This window comes from Heloderma suspectum, chromosome 2, assembly GCF_057233095.1.
Source record: "Heloderma suspectum isolate Gila_16-S chromosome 2, 16-S_ref, whole genome shotgun sequence".
Taxonomy (NCBI): Eukaryota; Metazoa; Chordata; class Lepidosauria; order Squamata; family Helodermatidae; genus Heloderma; species Heloderma suspectum.
In genome coordinates this window covers 246,180,585-246,194,027 of record NC_139459.1, presented here as the reverse complement: position 1 = coordinate 246,194,027, position 13,443 = coordinate 246,180,585, and the positions used below count along the sequence as shown (strand labels likewise).

The following is a 13,443-nucleotide window of genomic DNA, read 5'->3' as shown; positions in this document are numbered from 1 at the left end:
CATGGACCATAGCACGCCAGGCCTTCCTGTCCTCCGCTCTCTCCTGGAGTGTGCTCAAGTTCATATTCATTGCATCAGTGATGCTATCTAGCCATCTCATCCTCTGCCGTCCCCTTCTCCTTTTGCCTTCAGTCTTTCAAAAGCTGGTGCCTAAGCTTGCTTGCCTTTTCACTCCTCATCCCCTTTTCCTGTCCAGGGACTGTCTTGCTTTTCTTTTTTTAATTGAACTTATATAAACTCCTCTCAGTGCCTTTTTGGCTGAAGAGCAGGGTAAAAATGCTTGATTACGTCCATAAACAAAGCAGTTTGCAATATGAATAATATCACACCTACACTGGTCAGAAAGTTCATTTTAATTACAAAAGTTCATTTCAATTACATTTTAATTACCTCTCTTCTGCTTTCTATTCCGCATTAAAAATGACAATCACGCCTGCGTGTAAATAGGGCATTAGAAGTTCAGAGGTGATTTATGCCTCACCTGAAAACACTTTCGACCTGGGTCTTGACAGAATCGTCGTCAGCTCTGCTTGGCGTGAATGCTTAACAGCAGGGGTACTGCCCGCCCAACTCAGTCATCCCTGCCTTTGTAGAGGGATGCCACCGGGTGGCGCTATTGTAAAGGCAATTTGTCTTCTCCCGTTTTGACCCGCCCCACCCTGGGCTAGTCCCAGTATTCCGTGTTTTTCAGGCAAGAAACATGTCGTTATTCTGTTTTAAATAATGGCTAGTGAGGAATTGCAGAGACCAAAGGATGGATTCACAAATGCCTCACCAGAGACTACCAAGCACGGTTCTGAAAAGCAGAGGCTCATCTTTAAAATGCCTGTCCCGGTTGTTAGGCAGACGCTTCTGTAAGGGTTTGGAAGGAGTGGTGCACAGCACTGCAGCTAACTTGGCGGAGAAGGCTCCACCGAGCGGGAAGGGTGACCTGGCATGCTTTTTGGCATATGCCCCACTGCTTACGGAGGCAAGTATGAAGCAGATGAGTGTGAAATTACCCTCTTCCTTGTTGGCCAGTAGCCTCATGCCTTGTGTCGATCACCTGTGCTGTGTAAGTGCCAACTATCCCTGTTCTGGAAAATCGCTGTACCCATTTTTGCCATTGGGGAATGTCTTTTTCCAGTTTGGTGAGTCTGGGTTGCTGGAGTTGTTATTCTTCAGGATTTGTTTTCCTCCCCATAGTTTCTAAAAGTTATATCTCTTGAAGCACAATCCTATGCATGCTTAGACTGAAAAAAGTCCTACAATTTATGCATAGGATTGTGCCCCTAATGGATTGGTGGTAGACACATCTTATCTCTAATGCACATGCATGTAAATGTGCGCACACATGAACATGATGGTCATCCAAAGAAGCTGAGTGGTGGAAGATTCAGGACAGTGAAAAGGAAGACCTTCCTTCTTCATACAGCAGACACATAGGCTATGGAATTCATTACCACAAGATGTAGTGATGGCCACCAATTTGGATGGCCTCAGAAGGGGATTAGACACATTCATGGAGGATAAGGCTGTCATGGTACTAGTTATGATGACTATATATTACCTCTAGTAGCAGAGGCAGTGCTGGGGAACATGAGCAGGAGGGTGCTGTTGCCCTCATGTCTTGCTTCTGGGCTTCCCATAGGCATCTGTTTGGCCACTGTGGGAAACAGGATGCTGGATTAGTTAGGCCTTTGATTTGATCCCACATGGCTCTTATGTTCTTACATAATACACAGCCTTCCATTTCACATGCCAGCAAGGCTCATTTTGAACTGCTGCTAACAGATAGAACAATTATGTCTTTCTAGTGTATAATTAACCTACAGAACAGTGTCTCTGTTTTGAAAACAGTGCAGGAAATGTTATTGCAATACAGCAAAAGGAATATTGCTTTCAGCATCATGTAACTGGAGAGAAGAGTTGGGCAACAATGCTTGGTATGAGAATACAGGTGTTACAAATGTGTCCCTATTTTCATCCATGGAATATTAGAGCAGGGGTCCCCCACCTTTTTGGACCCGTGGGCATATTTGGAAATTTGAGAAACTGCTGTGGGCACCACCACAAAATGGCTCCCATGGAGGATGTGGCTAGTCACATAATGGCTGTTGTGGGGGCCTCCCATGTGTCGGGGAGAGAAATAGCAAGGCTAAACGTTGGGGGAAATGGAAAGAGTTGCTTCCTGACCTGACCAATGTACTCCTGTCCACACAGACCTTTCCCCTTTGATCTCTTTCTCCATTCCAAGCCTCTAGCCTTGCTCTTTATCTTCCCCCAACGCCTTTCCTCACTATTTTCTCCCTTCCTCATCATTAGCCTTCTTCTTTCTCTCCCTTCCTAACCCTTAGCCTCGCTTTCTCGCCCAGTCACCCCTTTTTCTCGCTGTTTCCCCCCACTCCTAGCCTCCAGCCTTGTTCTTTCTCTACTCATACCCTTTTGCCTTCCTAAATCCCCCCTCCCTCCCTCCCTCCCAGCCTCTAGCCTCACTATTTCTCTCCACCCCTCTCCTTGCTATTTTCTCCCTTCCCCATTCCTTATCTTCTTTTTTTCTCTCCCTTCTTAGTCCCCAGCCTGGTTCTTTCTCTCCCACTCACCCATTTATCTTGCTGTTTCTCTCCCCTCCTAGACTCTAGCCGTGCCATATTTCTCTCCTCCCACCTCTTTACCTCACTGTTTCTCCCCACTCCTAGCCTCCAGCCTCTCTCTTTCTCTCCCCTTTGCCTTGCTTTCTCTTCTTGGATGCTGAGCAGCTGATCAGCAAGCAGCAGATGCAGGAACAGGAAGGAGAACCTGGCACCCTAACATTTTTCAGTTTTTATTAAAAACATTTTTTGAAGGGGGGGTAGGGAGTGGAAAGCTTCGCAAGCACCACTGGAAGCCTCTGTGGGTGCTGTGGCGCCCATGGGCACTGACTCCTGTATTAGAGGGCACTGGAAAGGCAGTACATTTTTTCCATAGCATCAGCTCGTGAGTAGAGTTGTCACCTTTTTTATTCTCTGGCAAGGCCTTAACAGCCATGTGACTTGGGCTAGATCTATACTCAAGCTTTATAGCGGTACTGAAGTGCGCTGATAACTGTTGGGGCACATTACACATTCAATATCTCACTTTTGTAGTGTTATTTCCTGCTTTTTATTCCACATTATCCAAAATACTTCAACCATTGTGTGTCCTTCGAGGTATACATGCCCAAGAGGGAAATAGCGTTTCTAGATGGGATACTTTATTTATTTATATTACATTTATATCCCACCTTCCTTCCATCATGGAACTCAAGGTGTAATGATATGATTCAAGGGGCATCTCTACACCAGCCTAAAATCTTGCATTTAAAACGGGGCTTTCTGCTTCCGTTTTAAATGCAGGGCCATGATGACTCCCTTTTTGACGTGCTGCCTTCCCCCCCACACCCTTCCCCCTCCCTCTCCCCGTATCTGAGTCTTCCATTATCTTTCATTGATCTCGCTCCTCTTCTTGCCGCTTTTCCTCTTTTCACGGAGGAAACCGAAGCAGAGCACAACAGGGTAATTTGATAGTTCATTATCTGCGATCTATTTAAAAATGGAACAAAGGACATTTAATGCAGGAGATGCCTTGAATGATCACAGTGTCATGTAAAGAGCAAACACAGGCACATGCATGTTCTATAGTACCAGCTCCAGATTTTGGAGGGGCCTCGGGCAAGATACCCGCAACAAGGCCCTGTCCCTCAGTGAGTCTGCCTTCTCACCAGCATTGTCACCTGCTGCTGCTCCTTTTCCTTATCATTGGGACCACCTGCTTGCTTTCCAGGCAAAGAGCCAACGAGCATGTAGGCAGTGGCATCTCCTGCTCCTCCTTTACACCACCACAATTGTCTGGATCAGAGCAAGAGGCAAGTGAAGAAGCAGGTTGCCAGTGAAGAGGAGGAGCAGGTCCGAGGGCTCTCACCAGTGGGCCCTTGGGGGGGGGGGTGCTTTGCAGGTGCCCAACCGTGCCAACACCAGCCCTGATCTTCTAGGGAGTTTCCAGCAAAGATGCTGAGATTGTTCCAAGACTCTGCACAGAATAAGTGATGGCCGATGTTCTTAAGTGTAGTGGAAGTCCATGTTGTCTCCCTTCCCCTGAACAGGCATCACCTCTTCTCACCTCCCCACCCCCCATTTTATCTAGCATTATAATATAATTCCAATAAGCACAATAGGCTTTGCAGGAGCAGGCTTGTTTGTTCCAGTCGCCATTATTTCATTTAATTTCATTTATTACATTTCTATACCGCCCAGTAGCCAAAGCTCTCTGTGTGGTTTACAAAGATTAAAAACCTTGAAAATACATTATTAAGCATAATGTAAAAACAGTTTAGCTACAAACATATTATTTCATTATAGAGTGTTCGGGATACTTTCCAGTAGCCTTTGTTGTGTCAACACTTGGAAATGCTGTTTACACATCACTGAGACATCAGCCATGCAGCTTGGACCTTGGCATTTTGCTCTTTTGGGGAGAGAAAAATGTAGGAGGTCTCTTCCAGCACAACTCAATTCTCTGTGTCCAGGATAAGTCTTCTCCTTTCCTGAAAGACAGACACACTGTTCTCATTCTCAAGCACCACTTTTAGGGATGGACATGCAGTACAGAGAGCAAATCTGCCTACATATGTGAAAGATGGGGGGTTGGATCCAGGATATGTTTTGTCTACATATGTGAAAGATGGGGGGTTGGATCCAGGATATGTTTTGTCTACATATGTGAAAGATGGGGGGTTGGATCCAGGATATGTTTTGCACAAGAGGAAGGGGCTCTGCTGACAGAAAGTCCCCCTGCCCAGTTTCGAGGATCCCTGTCCTCACAGCGCACCCCATTCAGTACTCTCTGTGTAGCATTTTCAGGGGGCTCACAGGGTTGCCATGGGAAGGAGGGGGTGGGAAAGTTCACTTCTGCCAGCACAGTCAATCCAGCTTAAATCTGGATCTAACCCACTGTCTGGGGAAGCAACCGTTAAACTGCTCTCCAGTTCCCTCATACACCCAAGCTTTTGTCTTGTTCCACCTCCTGTTGCTAAGATGAAGTGGTGGTGGTGGGAAGAGCCGAACTGCCTTGCTAAATGCATAGTATATAAGTGTGTTCCTTGTGGAAGAGAAGGAGAGAGTTAGCTTGTTTTCATCTACTTTGGGTATTCTCATATATTGCCTTTGAATCCTTTGCCAATGCCCATTTTCCTAGTCCGCAGACTGTGGAGTGGGCTCAGCTCCCTTGATAAACAAGCAGCCCTAAAGGCCAATAAGAAAGGACTCAAAGGAATGTAAGAATCAATCGGAGTGCAAGCAAGCAGCTCTTATGGCCAGTCTGCCCGTAGGGGAGAGACAGGAAGGCCAAGTTGGAGCAAGTCAAGAGAGAAAGTCTGTAGCCAAGCAGCCTATGAGGCGATCTGCACACACAGTGCTAAAAGAAACGCAACAAGGAAGCAATTTGAAATGGAACACACTGCTGCAAAGTATCTCAGATTAGCAAGACTTTTTGCTAAGCACTCTTCAGCCAGTGTAGTGGCGAGAGTGTTGGCCTGGGAGCCGGGAGATCCGGGTTCTAGTCCCCGCTCGGCCGTGGAAGCTCACTGGGTGACTCTGGGCCAGTCACAGACTCTCAGCCCAACCCACCTCACAGGGTTGTTGTGAGGATAACATGGAGGAGGAGGAGGAGGATTATGTACACCATCTTGGGTTCCTTAAGGAGGAAAAAGGTGGGATCATAGAATAGTAGGGTTGGAAGGGGCCTACAAGGCCATCGAGTCCAACCCCCTGCCCAATGCAGGAATCCAAGTCAGAGCATCCCCGACAGATGGCTGTCCAGCCTCGCCATGAACGCCTCCAGTGTGGGAGAGCCCACCACCTCCCTAGGTCATTGGTTCCATTCTCGTATTGCTCTAACAGTCAGGACGTTTTTCCTGATGTTCAGCCGGAATCTGGCTTCCTGTACTTGAGCCCATTGTTCCGTGTCCTGCACGCCGGGATGATCGAGAAGAGATCCTGGCCTTCCTCTCTGTGACAGCCTTTCAAGTACTTGAAGAGCACTATCATATCTCCCCTCAGTCTTCTCTTCTCAAGGCTCAACATGCCCAGTTCTTTCAGTCTCTCCTCACAGGGCTTTGTTTCCAGTCCCCTGATCATCTTTGTTGCCCTCCTCTGAACCCTCTCCAGTTTGTCTGCATCCTTCTTAAAGTGTGGTGCCCAGAACTGGACACAGTTCTCCAGATGAGGCCTAACCAGTGCTGAGTAGAGGGGAACTAGTACTTCCCGGGATTTGGAAGCTATGCTTCTATTAATGCAGCCCAAAATAGCATTTGCCTTTTTTGCAGCTACATCACATTTTTGGCTCATATTTGGCTTGTGATGGACAACAATTCCAAGATCCTTCTCACTTGTAGTCTTGTTCAGCCAAGTATCCCCCATCTTGTAACTGTGCATTCTGTGCATTCTTTTTCCGAGGTGCAGAACTTGGCATTTATCCCTATTAAATGTAATTCTGTTGTTTTCTGCCCAGCGCTTCAGTCTATCAAGATCCCTTTGAATTTTGTTTCTGTCTTCCAAAGTATTAGCTATCCTGCCCAATTTAGTGTCTTCTGCAAATTTCATCAGCATTCTCTGATATAAATGTAATTAATAAATAAATAAATAAATACTGCCGTTGCTTACAGCCATTGTTTCAGAGGAAGACATTTCGGAATTAAAAGAAGGGGGTGATGCACTTCATACTGAGCAGGGAATGCCTGATCTAAATGAGGACAAATTATTAGGGCTGTGCACCGCTTCGGCCCAAGGCCTGAGCCCCGAGTTGAAGCGGGCAGTTTCGGGTCACTTTATGCCCCTTCTGAGGCGAAGCAGAGGGGGTATGAAGCAACCTGGAGCGGGTTGGGGGCTCTCTGAAGCACTCGGGGCGCTTTGGCCCCTGGCCCAGCCCCCATGGCGCTTCCGGGTCCTTACCTGAGCCGCCGCCATCCTTGCCACCGCCACCTCCATTGCTGCTGCCGCCCTCGCCACCCCCAACTGCTGAGGCCTGGATGCGTAAGACAACTCTTACTGCAGAGAATCGCCATTTTTTAAATGCCAACCTCCAGGAAGTTCCAGGAGGTTGCCATTTTAAAAATGACAACTCCTTGCAGTAAGAGTCGCTGCGCGCACCCAGGCCTCAGCAGTTGGCAGTGGTGAGGGTGGCGGCGGCGCTGAGGATGATGACAGCAAGGGCAATGGCAGTGGAGGTGGCAAGGTAAGGGGGTTTGTGCGGGGGCGTCAGGGGGGTGCCCGAAGAGGCTCGGTACCCCCCCCCCGAATCTGCTCGAGCCAGATTGGGCCTGCCTCGGAAGCCGCAAAGCAGCTTCCGAGTCGGATTGGGCAGTCCCTGCACAGCCCTACAAATTATCCCCCACCCTGCAGCAAGAATTAGAATCGTAGTATCAGAAAGAAAGGAAAAAGATATACCAGAAACTGATCAGCAGTGCTGTACAAAAGAGATAATCGATGGAAATGGATTCCATTATTATCAAGGCATAAAGCTTGATATGAGGTTTTTTGTTTTTAAATTGAAATGCCAGAATTGGGATTATTTGAGGCAATTAACAAGAAAAAAAATACATGTGCATAGTGCCAAGAGTATACAGCGGAAGCAAAAGGGTACTCAAATAATGGGACAGTTCCAATTGTTAGTGGTATAAGAGCTGATGGAGAAGATCATTTAAAAAATTTAATGAATCACTGTCATCTGAATTTCATAAAGCTGTGAAGGTTCAGCAGAGAATGGAGCTGCAAGTGGGAGTGATAAACATCCATGGCTGGAGTTAAATATAAATTGATATGTGAGCGTGAAATTCTTTAAACCACACTTAATGTTAAAATTAGTTTAATACCTAAAATACTTTTAGTATTGTTTTATTATGTAATTGGTTTATTTTTACGAAAGGTTAAATGTGCCCCTTTACATAGTTGAAAGGGCCCCTTTGTGTTCACACACACACACCCCACAGTGAAAAGTCCTTTTAAAAAGGACTGGAAAGAACACTAATCTTGGGATGGAGGGGGCCATGGGGTGGCACACCGGTGGAAGTGGTGGGTATGGCAACAACCACAATCAAAGCTGAATGCTATCTCAGTTAAGAGTCCCCCTCCCCCCAGTAATTTTTCAGCATAAAAATCTGAATGAGTGAGATTTTCAGCACAGCCTTGAATACTCTTTGGGGGGATCTTCATGACAAGAGAAGCGCATTGGAGTATTATCTGAGTTTTCATGGAATCAGCTTTGGTCTGCCAGGGACACATGAAGCAAGATAAGCTGAATGTACTGTACCTTTAAAATCCAGTTTTCAGGGGTCACACAGTGCTTGAAAGGAACATAATTCCGACGGGGGGAGTAGAACTGAACATTATCGAACTGGCAGGGGCTGCTCAACCAATGAGAGAGGCTTGTTTCTTCCCCCTGCTACTACATTATTATGAATGGAAAGCAACAAATTCACAATTCCATACCAGCAAACTGTCACAGAGTTAGAGCTCCCCATCCCCGTTTCCCCAATATGCGCACTTTTGCATTAAGAAGCCAAAATCCCCGATTCTCCAGTGCAGCATCTGAAGGCTCCCCCTGAGAACAGCCAGTCACCCCATTCCAGCAAACCGTGGCAGAGTTATTCCTCTCCCACTCTTTTCCCCATTGTGCACACTTTTGCCTGTAGAAGACAAAATTCCTGATTCTCCAGCGAACCATCTGAAGGCTCCCCCTGAGAGCAGCCCCCCACCCAATTTCACCGCATTCCAGCAAATTGTGGCAGAGTTATAGCTTCCACCACCAGCCCTTTCTCCTTCTCTGGGCACTTTCTCCCTGCTTACAGTGAAAAGCTTCTCCGCTCCTATGATCTTGATACCTCGGCAGAGTGCTACTGCGATAAAGCCCTAATGCGCATTTGTTTAATGCCAAAGGAAAGAGTATAAGCTCACTGTTTCCTCAGTTTTCCAAGAAGAAGACAAAATCATAGATTATCCAATGCAGGATCTGAAGGCTCCCCCTGAGAGCACCCCCAACACCCCAGTTTCTCCCCATTCCAGCAAACTGACACAGAATGGTAGCTTCCAAGCAGTTTTTACTGCAAGCATCAGGGAAGTGAAGCAACTCAAAGAGAAGCAGGGAAGCGAAGCAATTCGCAAGGATCAGAGAAGCCCCAAACTAAAGCAAACATCAAAGAAGCAAAATAACACAAACGTCAGAGAAGCAGCTAAGTAATGCAAGGATCAGACAAGTGCTCAGAGAAGTGAAGTAACACAACAATGGAGAGGGGAATTAATACAACATCAGAGAAGCAAATCAACATCAGGCAAACATCAGAGAAATGCATAATGACAACTGTCTGTGGGAAAGTTGAGGCTAGTTACTCCCACTGGTGAAAAGGAAGTACAGTGTAATTCTGAAGGCTCAACGGAGTGCAGTAGTATTTTATTGAGTCAGAAAGGCAGGGTATTTTCTGTAGTTACTCTAATTACTCACCCGAGGGATAGTAGTGCCAATGGGGAAAATTAGTGAATGGGGGGGAGGGTAGCATCCCCACCCCTTGACCACGTCACTGCCAGGCCCCAGCCACATCACAAAGGCATGCCCAGGAGTTAATGCAGAGGAATGCAGCACACTGCAGTGGAACCACGTGGGAGCCGCTTTAATTGGAAAAAAATGGAGTAAAAGGACTTTCAGATAATGCGGCTTTTCAAGATGGAAGCTGCTGGTTGGCAGCGCAGTGGCCACAACATCATGTGCTGCAAACGACCTTAAAACACTCCCAATCCACAGGGCATCCCCCATGAAAACAGCCCCCCAGCCGGCATCCTTTCTGTAGAAAAAGAAAAAAAAAAGAGCTGGATCTTCCTTGCTAGATCAGGAGGCTGGAACTTCCCTCAAAGCTCCACCACCTTTGTCTTGTCCACGGTGATGCTTCGATTATCCCCTAAGTGCACCCCTTGCCCGCAGATGTATGCAGTGGTGCCAAACCAAGAGCACAGGAAATTCCTCTGGAAAAAGCAGGTCGTTTCCCTCCCCTCTTGGCAGCAGGAAGCTTTCTACATGGCAAGGCCCGTTAGCAGTTTGAAAAAGAGGAAGAGTGCCTTTGTCCTGAGTGAAGGTATCACTCCATTAATGCCCGTCTGATCCTGCAAAATGACTCATCAGAACTTGCTGGCCTCAGTATATGCGCTTTTCTACATGAGGCTGTTAATCATCAAATCTGCTTTTGGTTTTGTCTCAGAATTGAGATCTGAGCTCTACATAAAGAGCTTTTCCTTTCTAGGTGGAGCTGTGCTATAGCAGAATAGTCCAAATACACCAGTAGAAACAGCCTTTTCAGAAATAATATCTGTTCAAAAAAACCAAACCAAACCCAGGAAACTGCTCTGAAAAAAACAGAAGTGAAACTGGAGGATCACAAAGTCATCTAAGGAACCTGTAAACAACTGTGAGTAAGCAATCACAAGCACACAATAAATGCCTCATGTAGAAAAGCTCTAGGGTTAGATCAGTCTTCCACAACCTGGGGCCCTCCAACTTTTGGACTTTGCCAGCACTGCCAATGGTCATGAATTCTGGGGGTTGTGATCCAAAACATCTGGAGGGCAGCCAGTTTAGGGAGGCTGATGTAGATTGTACACCAGGGCCATCAAAGTAATACCAGTCTCCAAACCAGGCCAGAAAATGGATTGATATGGGTCAAATAAAGGTTTATTAAAAATATATTGTTACAGCTAATGGTGAACCAACCTTTTAAAAAGAGAGATTGCTTGCTAATAGCCCAGAATGATTGGCTGATAAAAGCTGATTGTTAGGAGATTGTCTTCTGATACTTGTAGATCCCCCTCGAGTGTCTTGAAGGAAATAGCCATCAGGACTTGAGAAAGGTGGTACCCAACAAGCTAATGGAAGGGGGCCGGTGTGTATGTGAGTGAGGGGGTGGGAAGGAGAGGAAGAGGGAGCTCTGAGTTGGCAAAAGGCATTTTGGGGTGCACAGCCTCTTTCTGAAGAGCTGATGTGGGGTAGCAGATATATTGCCTTGGAGCAGGGCCTTTCCCCCCTTCCACCTGTGCTCTGCTTGTATATTTGTAAATAAAACAAATATTACAAGAACGCCGCCAGTCTCCATTCCAGCAGTGTCTTTGCCAATGAGCTTATAGTTAACTCCTCCAGTATTATTGCAGTAACTTTCTTAGAGGGGAGAGAGCCCACCCACTCTCCTCTATCAGTTAGCCCACCAGCCAACTTTTGCTTTAAACATGCTCCAGCTGTCTTGGCAATTCCATCTATGGGTACAAAGTTTAAGCAAAGTCTAACCACATAGGGCAGAATTTCACTACAACAACTAAGTGTGTTGAATCGCTCAGTAGTGGCAAATCCATGAATGTGTATGAAACTGGGAAGGTCCATGTTAAAGGTGCTGCATGGGGCCTGTAGCATAAAGTGGTGGTTGTAATTTTAAAACAGTTGCCCCAGAGTGAAAAAGAAAATGCTTATTTCCCTGAGTGCCTCCCCCCCCCCCATGCGCACATTCACACCTTTCCCCAGTTTTGGTCATGTGAACATGTAGCAGTCTCAAACACTTCCCAAGAGATGGGGAGGGATTGTAGCTCAGTGTCAGAGCCCCTGCTTTGCATGCAGAAGGTCCCAGATTCACTCACCAGCATCTGCATGTAGGGCTAGGAAAAAACCTTCCTGAAACCCTGGAGAGCCACTGCCGTTCAGTGTTCAATAACACTGGGCTAGATGGACCATTGGCCTGACCCAATATAAGGCAGCTTCCTGTGTTCCTGAAACATTTGTAAATCCATGTAATTAAATGAAGATGATCAGGGGCTTGATAATCAGTATGCCAATAGCCAGCTAAATCAACGGAATACTGTGAAAGGCTCGGCAGCAAACTGATTAGGGAGAATCAATTAGGGAGAAGGCCACAGCCAAGGACATGATGGGTGGCTGTTGAACCATTTGTGGAGCCACTCCACGCACACCCCTCATTGCATTTCTTCCCTTCCAGAAACATTCCTTCCACTCGCACAGCAAGGTTTGATGTCTGCCACAGTGCGAGGGCTACAGTCATTCTGTTCAATGGGGCAGGCACTCCGTCTACTCATATTCTGAACATTCCTCCATAGTCATGTGAGGAGGGAACAGCTACTATGGGCTGTGGTGACTTTTGAAGGAGACCAGGGCAAGAAGGACAAACAACTTGTCCTCATCAGTGTGTTCCCAAATAAGGCCACGCTCCTATGCATGCTTATACAGAAAAAAGCCCTACAACTCCCAGCATTCCCCATGGCTGGCTGGAGAATGCTGGGAGTTGTAGGACTTTTTCTGTCTAAACATTCCTAGGATTGTGCTGTAAAGGAAAAGCTCCCACCCTCACCCTTCAAGAGTTTTCTCATGGCGGGGGTGTGTGTGAAAAATGTATTGTGGTGAGCCCTTAAATCGCTAAACCAAAATGAACTAGAAAGCAACCAACAAAACCAGAATGTAATATACACCTGAATGAGAGTGTGAGAATAGGCATTCTGAAGCAGGTTGTCACATAAGTGAATTTACAAGCCTTGGAACTTACTGGCCATATCACACTTTTAGGATATCTATGTCATGGCCCTTTGTCTCCAGGGGAATGAGAATATTAAATGGGAAGGGTAACATATGCTTATTTCTGAGAGAACATGTGACTTGCAGACATGTTTCTCTATACTTGTCCTGCATAAATCCTTCCACAGATACTGCCTTAATACATCAACATACAGATGTGTACACTTGTGTCTTCTAAAAGTAACTGGAAAGGTGGTCCTCAGGAGCATTCATGGTGGATTACAAAAGCACGCTGGGTTATATATTATGAAGGGTGGTTTGTTACATGTCCTAAATAAATACGTATTTGCAGTAATTAAAATAGCACAGTAATTAATAGATATAAATTAATAATTATAGCAACAGTAATTAATAAATATAAATGGAACATAAAATGGAATATAAAAAAAGGTACTGCATGCTGTGGTCACCCAAAGCAATTCGTTGCCAGTGTCACGTGTCCCTCTTATCCCTGTAGACATTACGCTGGTGTGAACAGAGAAGAAGAAAACTAGCACTGCCGACCAGGGCACAAACTGCAGGAGGGCTAGAGTGGACTTGGCTCTTCACCTTTAGGCCATGCTCCTTAGGTACTGCTCTCAGAAGGTTGTGGGTGGTATGGCTTGGCTAAAATGGGGGGTGGGTGGTTGAGAAAGGTGGGCAAGTTTTGGAGGACCCTGAGCAAGACATCCTCAATGGGCCCTTCTCCCTCAGTGAGTTTAGCTTCTCATCAGCATTGTTGCCCGGCTGTTGGCTCCTCCTCCTCCCTTATCATTGGGACCGGCTGCTTGCTTGCCAGGCAGAGAGCCAATGAGCATTCAGGCAGTGGTATCTCCCGCTCCTTCGTCACACCCCCACTCT

General features: G+C 46.4%; 1 long non-coding RNA gene across 1 annotated transcript; it reads right to left on the bottom strand.

Annotated features, from left to right (window-relative positions):
- Positions 1-2,797: 2,797 nt before the first annotated feature.
- On the bottom strand, positions 2,798-10,308 carry LOC146354342 (uncharacterized). The gene is made up of 4 exons (XR_014787421.1): positions 9,490-10,308; positions 8,302-8,436; positions 4,370-4,540; positions 2,798-3,539 (listed from the first exon to the last, which is right to left on the bottom strand). It is a non-coding gene; the product is annotated as an uncharacterized LOC146354342 (long non-coding RNA).
- Between the last annotated feature and the right edge of the window lie 3,135 nt (positions 10,309-13,443).